The following is an 11,075-nucleotide window of genomic DNA, read 5'->3' as shown; positions in this document are numbered from 1 at the left end:
TGCTGAGCCCTGAACAATGGTCTGGTAGTAAACCCAAAGAAAACAGAGCTTGTACTATTCACTAAGAAACGAAAAATTCCAGATTTCGAGCCTCCAGTCCTCGACGGTGTGGTCCTGGAAATTTCTATGGAAGCAAAATACCTCGGCACTATTCTGGACCATCGCTTGACATGGAAAAGGAATATCGAGGAGGAACGAAGAAAGGACCCATAGCACTCTATTTCATTGGGAAAAGCTGAGGATTGAGACCGCAAATCATACACTGAATGTATGTAAGCGTTGTCCTGCCCATACCCAGCAAACCAATCGTACCGACATCGTAACGAAATCGGAACAAATTTCGGACGCTACGTCCGATCCGAAATCGTAACGATATCTTAACGAAAGTTGTATCGATCAGAATTCGGAACAAAATCGCAAGAAACTCCTTGGGAAATTCGGAATGCGAATTTTTTCCTCCGAATTTTCGTACAGATTTCTGAACGATTTCGGAATAATGTCGTATGAAAATCTGAGCTACCTTCCGAATCTTCGTAAAGATTTCTGACCGATTTTGGAATAATGTCGTATGAATATCGAAGGAAAAAATTGCTCTCTGATGCCTCTTTTTTATATTTATTTTTATTCCTCTACAAAAAATCGTATAGAAATTGGAACGAAATCTGAAAGATTTTGTTTCCGAAATTGTTCCGATGTGTCGAACATCCGACATTTGGTTTGCTGGGTACTTACCTATGAGGGGGCTGGTTTGGTGGCAAGCACACTTGGGAACAAAGCGTTACTCTCCCAACTATCAAGTGCATAAAGAACTGCGTCATTGCTGATTACCGGATCGATTAAAAGCACTCCTCAGGCTGCTTTAAACACGATCTTGGATTTCCAACCTCTGAACATCCTAATTCAGTTTTTTTCTCTTTATTCCTTTATTTTTTCATTTTAAAATATTATAGTCCCAGCGCCACAAGGCTTTGTAGGGACAAACTGCTGGCTAAACTGCTTTAAGACTCCGAGAGTCAGGATCATGGCGGGGTTTAAACTTCGAACACTCGAACGTCCTAAAACTAATTGATAGTCGACTTGAGTTAGGTGATAATGGTTGCGTAAGCGATTATATGCCTGCTTCCGTCGAGTTTGACTCTTTAACCGTTATCTTCCCAAGCAGGGACGCATGGGCTGAGTGCATATCTCCTCTGGACGGTCTGGCAATATACATAGACGAGTCTAAGTTGGAAGAAGGTACTGGCGCCGGCGTCTACTGCTAGAATCCATTAATTAAGAACTAATACAAGCTCAACAATAATTGTAGTGTTTTTCAGGCGGAGATTCTTGCTATCAGTAAAGCAGCTGAGCTGGTGAAAAGGCTTGAAGTTAGTCTTACAGGATCGGTGACTATATATGTCGATAGTCAGGCGCCCTCAAGGCTCTCAAATCATGGGCCATTCATTAATTCAAGAGATATTCTTCATTGCAGGAAAGCTCTGCATGATATACACGATATCGTAAAGCTATGTTGGGTTCCGGGTTACAGTAACATTATGGGAAACGAGGCAGCAGATGAACTAACAAATTTCTTCTATTTTCCAGTACATCATCTCTACCTCAGCATCATAACTTATCATCTTTACATCCTTACCTCATCTGTACCTCATCATCATCTTATCATCTCTACCTTATCATTCTCATCTTATTTCACCACATCAACATACTTACATCTTTAAATCACCGTCTGCAACATTAATCTACACAGGATGAACACAATGGACCAACGGTCTACGGGTCAAGCAGTCACCTATACTATTAGATAACATAACATAACTAACATAACTACGTGCAAAGGTTGGACCAATGTTAGTCACTCCTTTCGATAACTATCGTGGCCATCGAGCACTTCACTTGTCTTGTAAGTTTGCGTGCTCATCAGTAGACAGCGGAATTTTACGCAATCCCTAATTTTGGTCCGATTCATATCAAATTTTGGGACTAGGCATATTTTCGGCTTCTGATTAAATTGCAATCGAAACATATGACATATGCAAAATTATGCAAAATGTATAAATTTTATGCAACAAATAATATGTGCATATGCAAAATTTATGCATTTTACATATTTTCTTATGCAAAAAATATGTTAATAATAGGTACAAAAATGTTTGTGTGTACATGTTTTCTGTTTAAAATTCTCTTCAGACAAGTCAATAAAATAGAGAAATGTATAACCATAGCCACAACCTTCAAATTACCGCAGATCGGGAGGTATCGTTCTATTGGGGGCTATATGAAAAGACTTAATACCAAATTTGAGCCATTTCAGAGGGATATTGAGGCCACAACCATCAAAATACCGGAAATCGGGAGGTACCGTTGTATGGGGGATATATGAAGACGCGTACCTATACCGCAAAATTTCAAGAGGAAGGTTTTATACCCCCAACGACGACTTAATACCAACTTTCAGCCATTTCGGAAGGATAATGAGGCCACAACCATCAAATGACGAAATCGGGATGTGCCGTTGTATGGTGGCTATATGAAGACGTGGACCTATACCGACAAATTTCAGATGGATTGTTTTATACCCCCAACGAAGACTTAATACCAACTTCGAGCCATTTCGAAGTGATATTGAGGCCACAACCTTCAAAATACCGAAAATCCGTGGGTACGTTCTATGGGGGCTCTATGAAAACGGAGATCTACACCGACAAATTTCAGGTAGAAAGTTGTGTACCCTCAAGGAAGACTAACAGGCATGTCACAGATTCCGATCGGAATGGTTGCAATTCCGAAATTTAATTTCGATCGTTTTTGTCTTAGCTTCTTTAGATTCCGATCGATTTTGTGAAGTCAAAAAACTTAATTATTTATTTTAAATGCGAAATTAAATGTAAATTTGTTAATAAAACAACATTTTAATTATTTCTAAGTGTTTTAAAGTGGCAGATTTAAACAAAATAAAAATACAATTCCGTTTGCAAAATCAAAAGTGGTTTCATTCCGAAAAATTCTTCGTTTTCTGAAGAAGCTAAATACGGAATTAATTCCACTTTCGATCGGAATGCGTTTCTGTGACATGCCTGTAAATACCAAATTTCGTTCATTTCGGTGAGATATTAAGGCCATAAACTTAAAACTACCGAAAATCGGAGGGACCGAACTATGGGGGTTATATGAAGACGTGGACCTGTACCCACAAATTTCAGGTGGAAAGTTTTATACCCCCAACGAAGACTTAATACCACATTTCAGACATTTCGGTGGGATACTTAGCCACATATCCTTGCATATGGTTTTTAATATGTTAATTTTATGCAAATATGCAAAAATTTCTGTGCCTAATTCATTTATTTTGTGATAAAACGAGTTTCTGTCTAATCAGATTTTCTCCACGACCATTTTAACCATATATGCATTTGCATAGGATTCCGCTGTCTTCTCATCAGTCATTTAACTTGGTTCTGGCAGTGTTATTTAGAGCTTTTGTGACATTATCGCAGGAAGTATGGATTTGCCCCAGAAAAAATGTACCCCGATCACAACCTGCTACAAATTTCTCGACGATCCGAGAAGAGTTCCGCATGTGCCAAAAATTTTGAAATTTTGTGTGGGATATACCCGAAGAAGCTGAGCTATTCGAACCTGATCTACATATGTCTGGAAGAAACATTTTGATTTAAGTTTGGACCAAACCGGGTTCTCTCTACGAGACGGATATATACGATATGGTAGGCTGGCTCATTAATCTATATATCTACAACCATCCCGCATATTCAACTATGAGGATAATATGGCCAAACACCTTGAAAATAGAAATAAGACATCCTTTAAAAAGGAGTGATGGAGAGAAATTGTTTAAACCACACCATAAAATGAGATATTTTAAATTTATTTTTTATTTATAAATTTTATTGAATAAATTTATAAGATGTTGTGTTTGTTGGTTTTTTTCTTAATTGTTTTGTTTGTTTTTTTTTTCGTTTCTCATTAAAATACTATAAAATATTGAATATTCTTTACTCTTCAAATTTTCTTTTGTTATTGGTTTAAAAAACGTTTTTTTTTCTGTAGGTGATTATTATTTAATTGTTTTATTCTCATATAATTGGCACTTTGGCCAATTGTTTGGTTGTTGTTGTATGTATGTAGATAGGTAGATATATTGTTGTAATTATTCGTATTAACTGTTATGTTAAGTTGTTAAAATTAAATATGGAAATGGTTGTTGGTTGGTCGAGGATATGTTTTGGTGACAAATGAAAAAAAAATTAAGGAAATTAAAATTCAAAACAAAATAATAATAAAAAAAATTGGAAACTTTTCAAACATACAACAACAAAAACTTAGTTAAAAATAAAAATTACAACTAAATAATGGACGTATTTTGGGAAATGAACAAACAAATAAGGTTATTAAACTTAAAATTTCAAACTAAAAAATAAACTTAATTTTTTTAACAAATTGTGCGTTATTTAAAGCCGGTAAAAAATAATATAAAATAAAACTAAATGGAGCATAATAACATTTTTTCTTAATTGAAACATAATCAAGGGTTTGTTAATATTGCACTCGGTATCTAAGGAAACAAAATGTATTGTAAAAATTAAAAAAAGAAGAGTTCTAAAAGAAAATGGAATTAGTTTGCTTTTGTTGAAATAGCCGCCGATGTATAAGTTTGTTTCAATAAATTTTTGGAATTTTGTAATTTAGTTGGAATTATTGTTTTATTAATTTATTTCTTTTTTTAATAAAATAAAAATTGTTTATTTTTTTTAATTTAGCATATCATTGCTTGCATTTTTGTTGTTTTGTAATCTCTTAAAAATTATTAATTAATTATTATGATTATTTTTAATTTTCTATTTCGCAAATAATTTGGCAACATTGTTTCGAAATTCATTCATTTATGTATTAATTGTTATTTGTGTTTGTAATTTGTTGTAGTTGTTAATAGCACATTAAATTTTCGATTATCGTTTTTCTTCTTCAATTTCAACTTCCTGTTTTGTTTTTATTTTTTTGAGACTAATAATAATTGATTTCACTACTTTATACTAAAAGTTTATCAATTAACTTTATAAGTAATATCGTATCGTTTATCGTAAAAAAATAAACAGAAAATAAAGAATAAAACAAAAATTAAGCATGGAAAATAAAGTCTCTGATAACTTAAGTTTTCATTACCAATTCAAGGAAATTAATCAAATTATTCGTCTATTGCTCTTAATCAGGACAATTATGAATAAAAATTCCGTGCGGAATTTTTTCCCTTTCCCAATTTTACAATTTTTTATTTCCACATTTATGTCCAAAAAGAGAATATTTTTGTTGATTCGGGGAAATATTCCTTAATTAAGTGTTCCTTAATTAAGTGTTTCAACATTTAAAAATATTGATTTTAAAGGAATTTCACTTTTTAAACTTATTTTCCGTGCGGAAAATTCCGAGGGAAATATTTATGATTGCCCTCAATATTTATTTAATTAACGAATGTCGTTGGCATTGGAAAATGTTGAAAAGCTTAGCCATTATTTTAATATTTTGTGACTATGGCTACTTATTGTCAAGTAGTGCCATAGCCAAAGTGAAAGACTGTAGAAACAACTGGCAACAAAATCCAAACGTTTCTCATTCTTAACGACCATTCTTTCAACACAAATTAGAACCAACGATCTTAAGAGCTAGGTAGCATTTTCCAATTATCTTTTACAGATAAAACCCAAGAACATTGGAAATTATTTTTATCAGAGATTATTTTCCATTTTTTCCTGTTTCATTAAACTTCTAATTATGAATTTTATTTCGTATTTCGTAACATATTTTTTTAATGTAAAACTCTTCTACTTTGTGTAAATATGTATTTTATATCAAAATTTGACAAATTTTCCTGTTTTTTGGAGTTTACAAATTTGCTTTTTTGATATAATCCAAATGGTCGCCTTATACTGGTCACTATCAGAATGCCAATGTAGAATATTGAACAATATAGATTTCTGAATACCTTTCCGTGTATGGATATAACAAAGAACACCCATCACTCCTAGATATACGAAGACTGATTTTCTTAATAATTTCGCCACAATCGCTGTTTAAGTTCAATTTACTTGTGCTTGCCTTTGCACGTCTAGTACTCTTGTTGGGTATTCTGTGCAGGTTGTTTGATTGATACTTAAACCCGGCGGTACTTTACTTTGGGATTCCCCCGCTTTATCCAATATCAAAGATTCTTTCAAAAGCAGTGCCTAATCGTAATCTATATCTAAACGTCATAACCTAGAAACTCTTTACCAAACATGACAGCCAAAAGTCTACAAGCCTATATTCTCACGACAAGAACTAAGAAAGGGAAAGGACGAATCAAAGAAAAACTAGTAAGAAAACGTTAAGTTCGGCCGGACCGAACTTTTTATACCCTCCACCAAAATTAACGATTTGTTATATCCTCAACGAAGACGAATTACCAAATTTTAACTATTTTGGTGGGATACAGAAGCTAAAACCTTCAAAATACCGAATATCGGGAGGTACCGTTCTATGGGGGCTATATGAAGGCGTGAACCTATACCAACAAATTTCAGGTGGAAAGTTCTATACACCCAACGATAACTAAATACCAAATTTCAGCCATTTTGGTGGGATAATGAAGCTAAAACCTTCAAAATACCGAATATCGGGAGGTACCGTTCTATAGAGACTATATTAAGGCGTGGACCTATACCAACAAATTTTAGGTGGAACGTTCTACATCCTCAACGAAGACTAATTACCAAATTTCAACCATTTTGATGGGATACAGAAGCTAAAACCTTCAAAATACCAATTATCGGGAGGTACCGTTCTATGGGGGCTATATGAAGGCATGAACCTATACCAGCAAATTTCAGGTGGAAAGTTCTATACACCCAACGATAAATAAATACCAAATGTCAGGCATTTTGATGGGATAATGAAGCTAAAACCTCCAAAATACCGAATATCGGGAGGTACCGTTCTATGGAGACTATATTAAGGCGTGGACCTATACCAACAAATTTTAGGTGGAACGTTTTATATTCTCAACGAAGACTCAGTACCAAATTTCAGCCATTTTGGTAGGATAATGAAGCTAAAACCCTAAAAATACCGAAAATCGGGCGGTACCGTTCTATGGGGGCTATATCAAAACGTGGACCGATATATCGCATTTTCAATACCAACCATCCTGCAAATAATAAAAACTTCTGTACCAAATATTGACTCTCTATTTTTAAAATTGCGAGCTGTATCTTGATTTCAATAGACAGACGGACGGACACACGGACATGGTTAAATCGACATAGAATTTTATCCTGATCAATAATATATACTTTATAGGGTCTCCGACAAATATTTCGATGTGTTACAAACGGAATCATAAATTTAATTATACGCTCCATATGGTGGAAGGTATAATTAAATAGTCCAACAATCCCATAGACAATTCCTAACCCTCATGGTTGTTTTGCGCTTTCTTATGATCGCCCATGCCATCGCATGTCAGCAAGAATGAGATCGAACTGATGCCGTGAATGAGTGTTTTTCGGGGATTGGTCAACTTATTGTTTTTGTTGCTTCCTGCTGCTCCAATATGATCACAAGTGAGTCTTTATTGCAGTATCTGTCATTAATCTTAACGATAGCTGTAGAGCCTTTAGGATCGCCTGACTAACGACATATGTCACGGATCAGTCACGGGTCCTGTGAATCAACTGTGTTTTCTGATCAGGCGATCCTAAAGGCTCTCAAGTCGTGAACCACATACTCGCGCTATCCTTGATTTCGGCTCTGTTCCTGGACATAGTAACATAATAGGGATCGATTTAATACATGAACCAGCTCGGGGTGGCTCAAATTGATCAATCTGTTAAGCCACCGATATGCTACCCCATCGGTAAATTGCGTAAGATCTACCTTGAAAAGACGCACAACTGATGTATAATATTTAAACCATTTCCCTTAGTCTTACTCGTTAATATATGGATGATGATTACTGCGGAACACATTACGGGTCACCAAATTCAAGATGGGCTGCCAGTGGCATCGACTAATGTAGATTTTGCGAAGGACGAAACAGCATCTACTTTGCAGGTGCCCGATTACTGGGGAGACACCGATTTCCTTATGATTAGACAGCCTCCCCGTTCCATCCTCATCTCCATAAAAAGGTCATTTTAGTTAGTCAGTTCCCTGTGGAACACATTACGGGTCACTAAATTCAAGGTGGGATGCCAGTGGTATCGGCTAATGTAGATTCTGTGGAGGACGAAACAGCATCTACTTTGCAGGGGAGACACCGATTTCCCTATGATTAGACAACCTCACCATTCCATCCTCATCTCCATAAAAAGGCCATTTCAGTCCACAAACTCTGAGCCCCGCACTTTCCTTAAATATTGAAAACCCAATTGTTTAGGTTTTAGTGAAATACGAATAACCAACTCCTTAGAGAACTGCTCTATCCTTCTGATATTCAGGGTAGTAGAGATAAGTTTCCAAGACACAGATACTATTAGATGCCAATAGGTTTGCCCCTCGTCATATTCTTGCTGGGCGAATAGCTGAATGAACAATGAGTCGAGTACCTCAAGACCTTGAACTAATCCTTTGCCACCCTAACAGTTCCCCCCGTTGCCTGGAAAATTAAGGTTTCGCTACTGAAGCAAGACAAGTATACCGAAAAAGTTAATCATTCAGGTAAATACACGTTTTTGTCGACGATGGCGAACGCTCTTCAAACATTCAGCCCAATCCTGAATATCAACTACCCGTGAGTTGTTCCACTTTCTCCTTTAATTTGCAACGACAGAAAGACAAAACTCATGGGGAGTTTACATTCATAATCGGGCTGATTACTTTTCCTACGATTAGAAAGTGTCATCGAGTTGTGAATCATTAACTAGGATTGTGAAGTAGCATTTGCACATATATTTGATGAAACCAGTGATGACACCCCTTAAACAACAAAAACTTTTGATAAAGAACTACCCCCGACCTAGTTTGTAAAGTTGTGTGCGTAAGTCATACATAGAGTGAAGCAGATACTTTTCCAAGTAGGGATCTCTCCGAAATTGTTTAACATCTACCTTTGAGCAATTGGGTTAATTATTTACGCGAATTATAGCACGAAGTCTCACCGTTTTTGACATTTCAGTTCGGCATTTACCAGATCTTGTTTATTTCTTCCATGCGAGAAAATGAAAATATTCGCCACTATGTCAGCGATCTCATTGTTCGTGGCACATGGAGTACGGAGGTAGAGCTCCCCTGAATCTACAGACCGATGGGTTAGGGGTAGTTACATTCCATAGCTTATATAAGGAATATGAGAAAATCTGCTATAAGATGAGGATTAGGTCCTCAAGTTCCTAGCCGGCAAGAAGAGCCATGAGATTTCATTCGATCCCATGGCAGCGGGTTCTTTCGTACCGAATTGAGCCGAATTCACCGTGATTTGTTTCGCTTTTTCCTTTAATTTGCAACGGCATAAAAACAAAACCACGGGGAGTTTACTTCATGATGGAGCTGATAGTGTTTACAACAACAAAAACATGAGATTTCATTCTCGGGCCAGTGGTAAGAATCTTCGCGCGATGTAAGGTTTTAAGGTCCAAATTTTTCTACATTTAAAACAACGCATCGCAAATTCAAATGAGATGAATGAGCGAATGAAGAAAACTGTGATTATACAGGTTGTGAAGATAGTGTTTTTCAAGGTTTGCAGTTGATACCTGAGCCCCTCAATTAGTATCAGGCCTAGTTTTCTAAGTCCTTGCCGTGGTTAGGTGGCTATTCCATTCTTGACCTAAGTCCCTCCATAGATAAAAAACCACACGGGAGCGACATCCCGGAACTCGACATAATAAATTACAATTTCAACAGAAAGTCCGCCAATATCTCAGGGATAAGATCATCCCGGATGACATTTCACAGAGAAATGGGACCCTATGGACTCAACGGCGATCCATATCTTAACCTCCAGACAGGATATTTCTTCCCAAATCGTGGGAAAGGATACGGTCCATTGGACCGGACTTGTCAGCGTCGAATAAATCCAATTAACACTTACTTCTAAGGGGGAAAACAATGGACGAGGAAGTTGAAAGGGAAAAAGGCACTCATACTGCTGTAGTCGTCGAACCCATAAGATAACACACCATCTGCAAATAAGATGTGAACCGCATGGCAAGTGATTGTGTTCTGACTCCACAATATTGGGCGTTACATGTTCAAATCGTATGTACAAGTCACAGCTATTTGCTATAAGTTCAGATGTAGGAACAAGACCCTCAAATCTCCGGCCGACAGTACTTGGTGTGTTGAGAAAGAAACCTTATTTACCTCGTTCAAAGCTATACGGTGTCAGTGTGGTAGGCAAAGTTTAGCGCTAAGCAATGGAAGTATATTCAAACATGCTAGAATACCGCCCTGTTGACTGGAACAGTTTTATGAATGCATCCAGTCCAGGTTGCAGATTTCTTTTTAAAATCTGGATACAGAGGAACCAGAACCAAATAACTGAATAAAATATGCGAACGAACATGTTTGTGTTGCTACAACAAAAACCAAAATGGATAATTTCCATTCTCTTATGGAAAAACTCTATCCAAGGTGGCAACAGAACCATATTAGTAGAAATTATATGAATACAAATGTGGTAGTTGCTACAGCAACAACTACCAAATGTCAGCAAACCAAATGTCGGATGTCCGACACATCTGAACAATTATGGAAGCAACATCGTTCAGATTTCGTTCCGATTTCTATACGATTTTTCGTAGGGGAATTCGTTCAGATTTCGTTCCGATTTTGGAGAGAATGTAGAAAGTAAATTTCCTCCGAATATACCAATCTATTTCTTCCGATTTCGGTGCGAATTCGGAACAAAATGTCGGAAACAAATTTCCCTTGTTATCAAAAAACAAAGTGGTTGGTTATAAAATTCGCATATACAATTTTTAAATATTTTAAATATAAATGCAACATATAATAATTCAAGCTAGTTACTTAACATATTCGTACACGAAGTTTACATTGTTCTACTATAACTGGAAAATAATAAAAGT

The sequence above is a fragment of the Musca autumnalis genome, unplaced genomic scaffold (assembly GCF_047663935.1).
Source record: "Musca autumnalis isolate F117 unplaced genomic scaffold, ASM4766393v1 scaffold_3, whole genome shotgun sequence".
NCBI lineage: Eukaryota > Metazoa > Arthropoda > Insecta > Diptera > Muscidae > Musca > Musca autumnalis.
The sequence above is the reverse complement of the archived record's forward strand: the minus strand, read 5'-3'. Positions refer to the sequence as shown.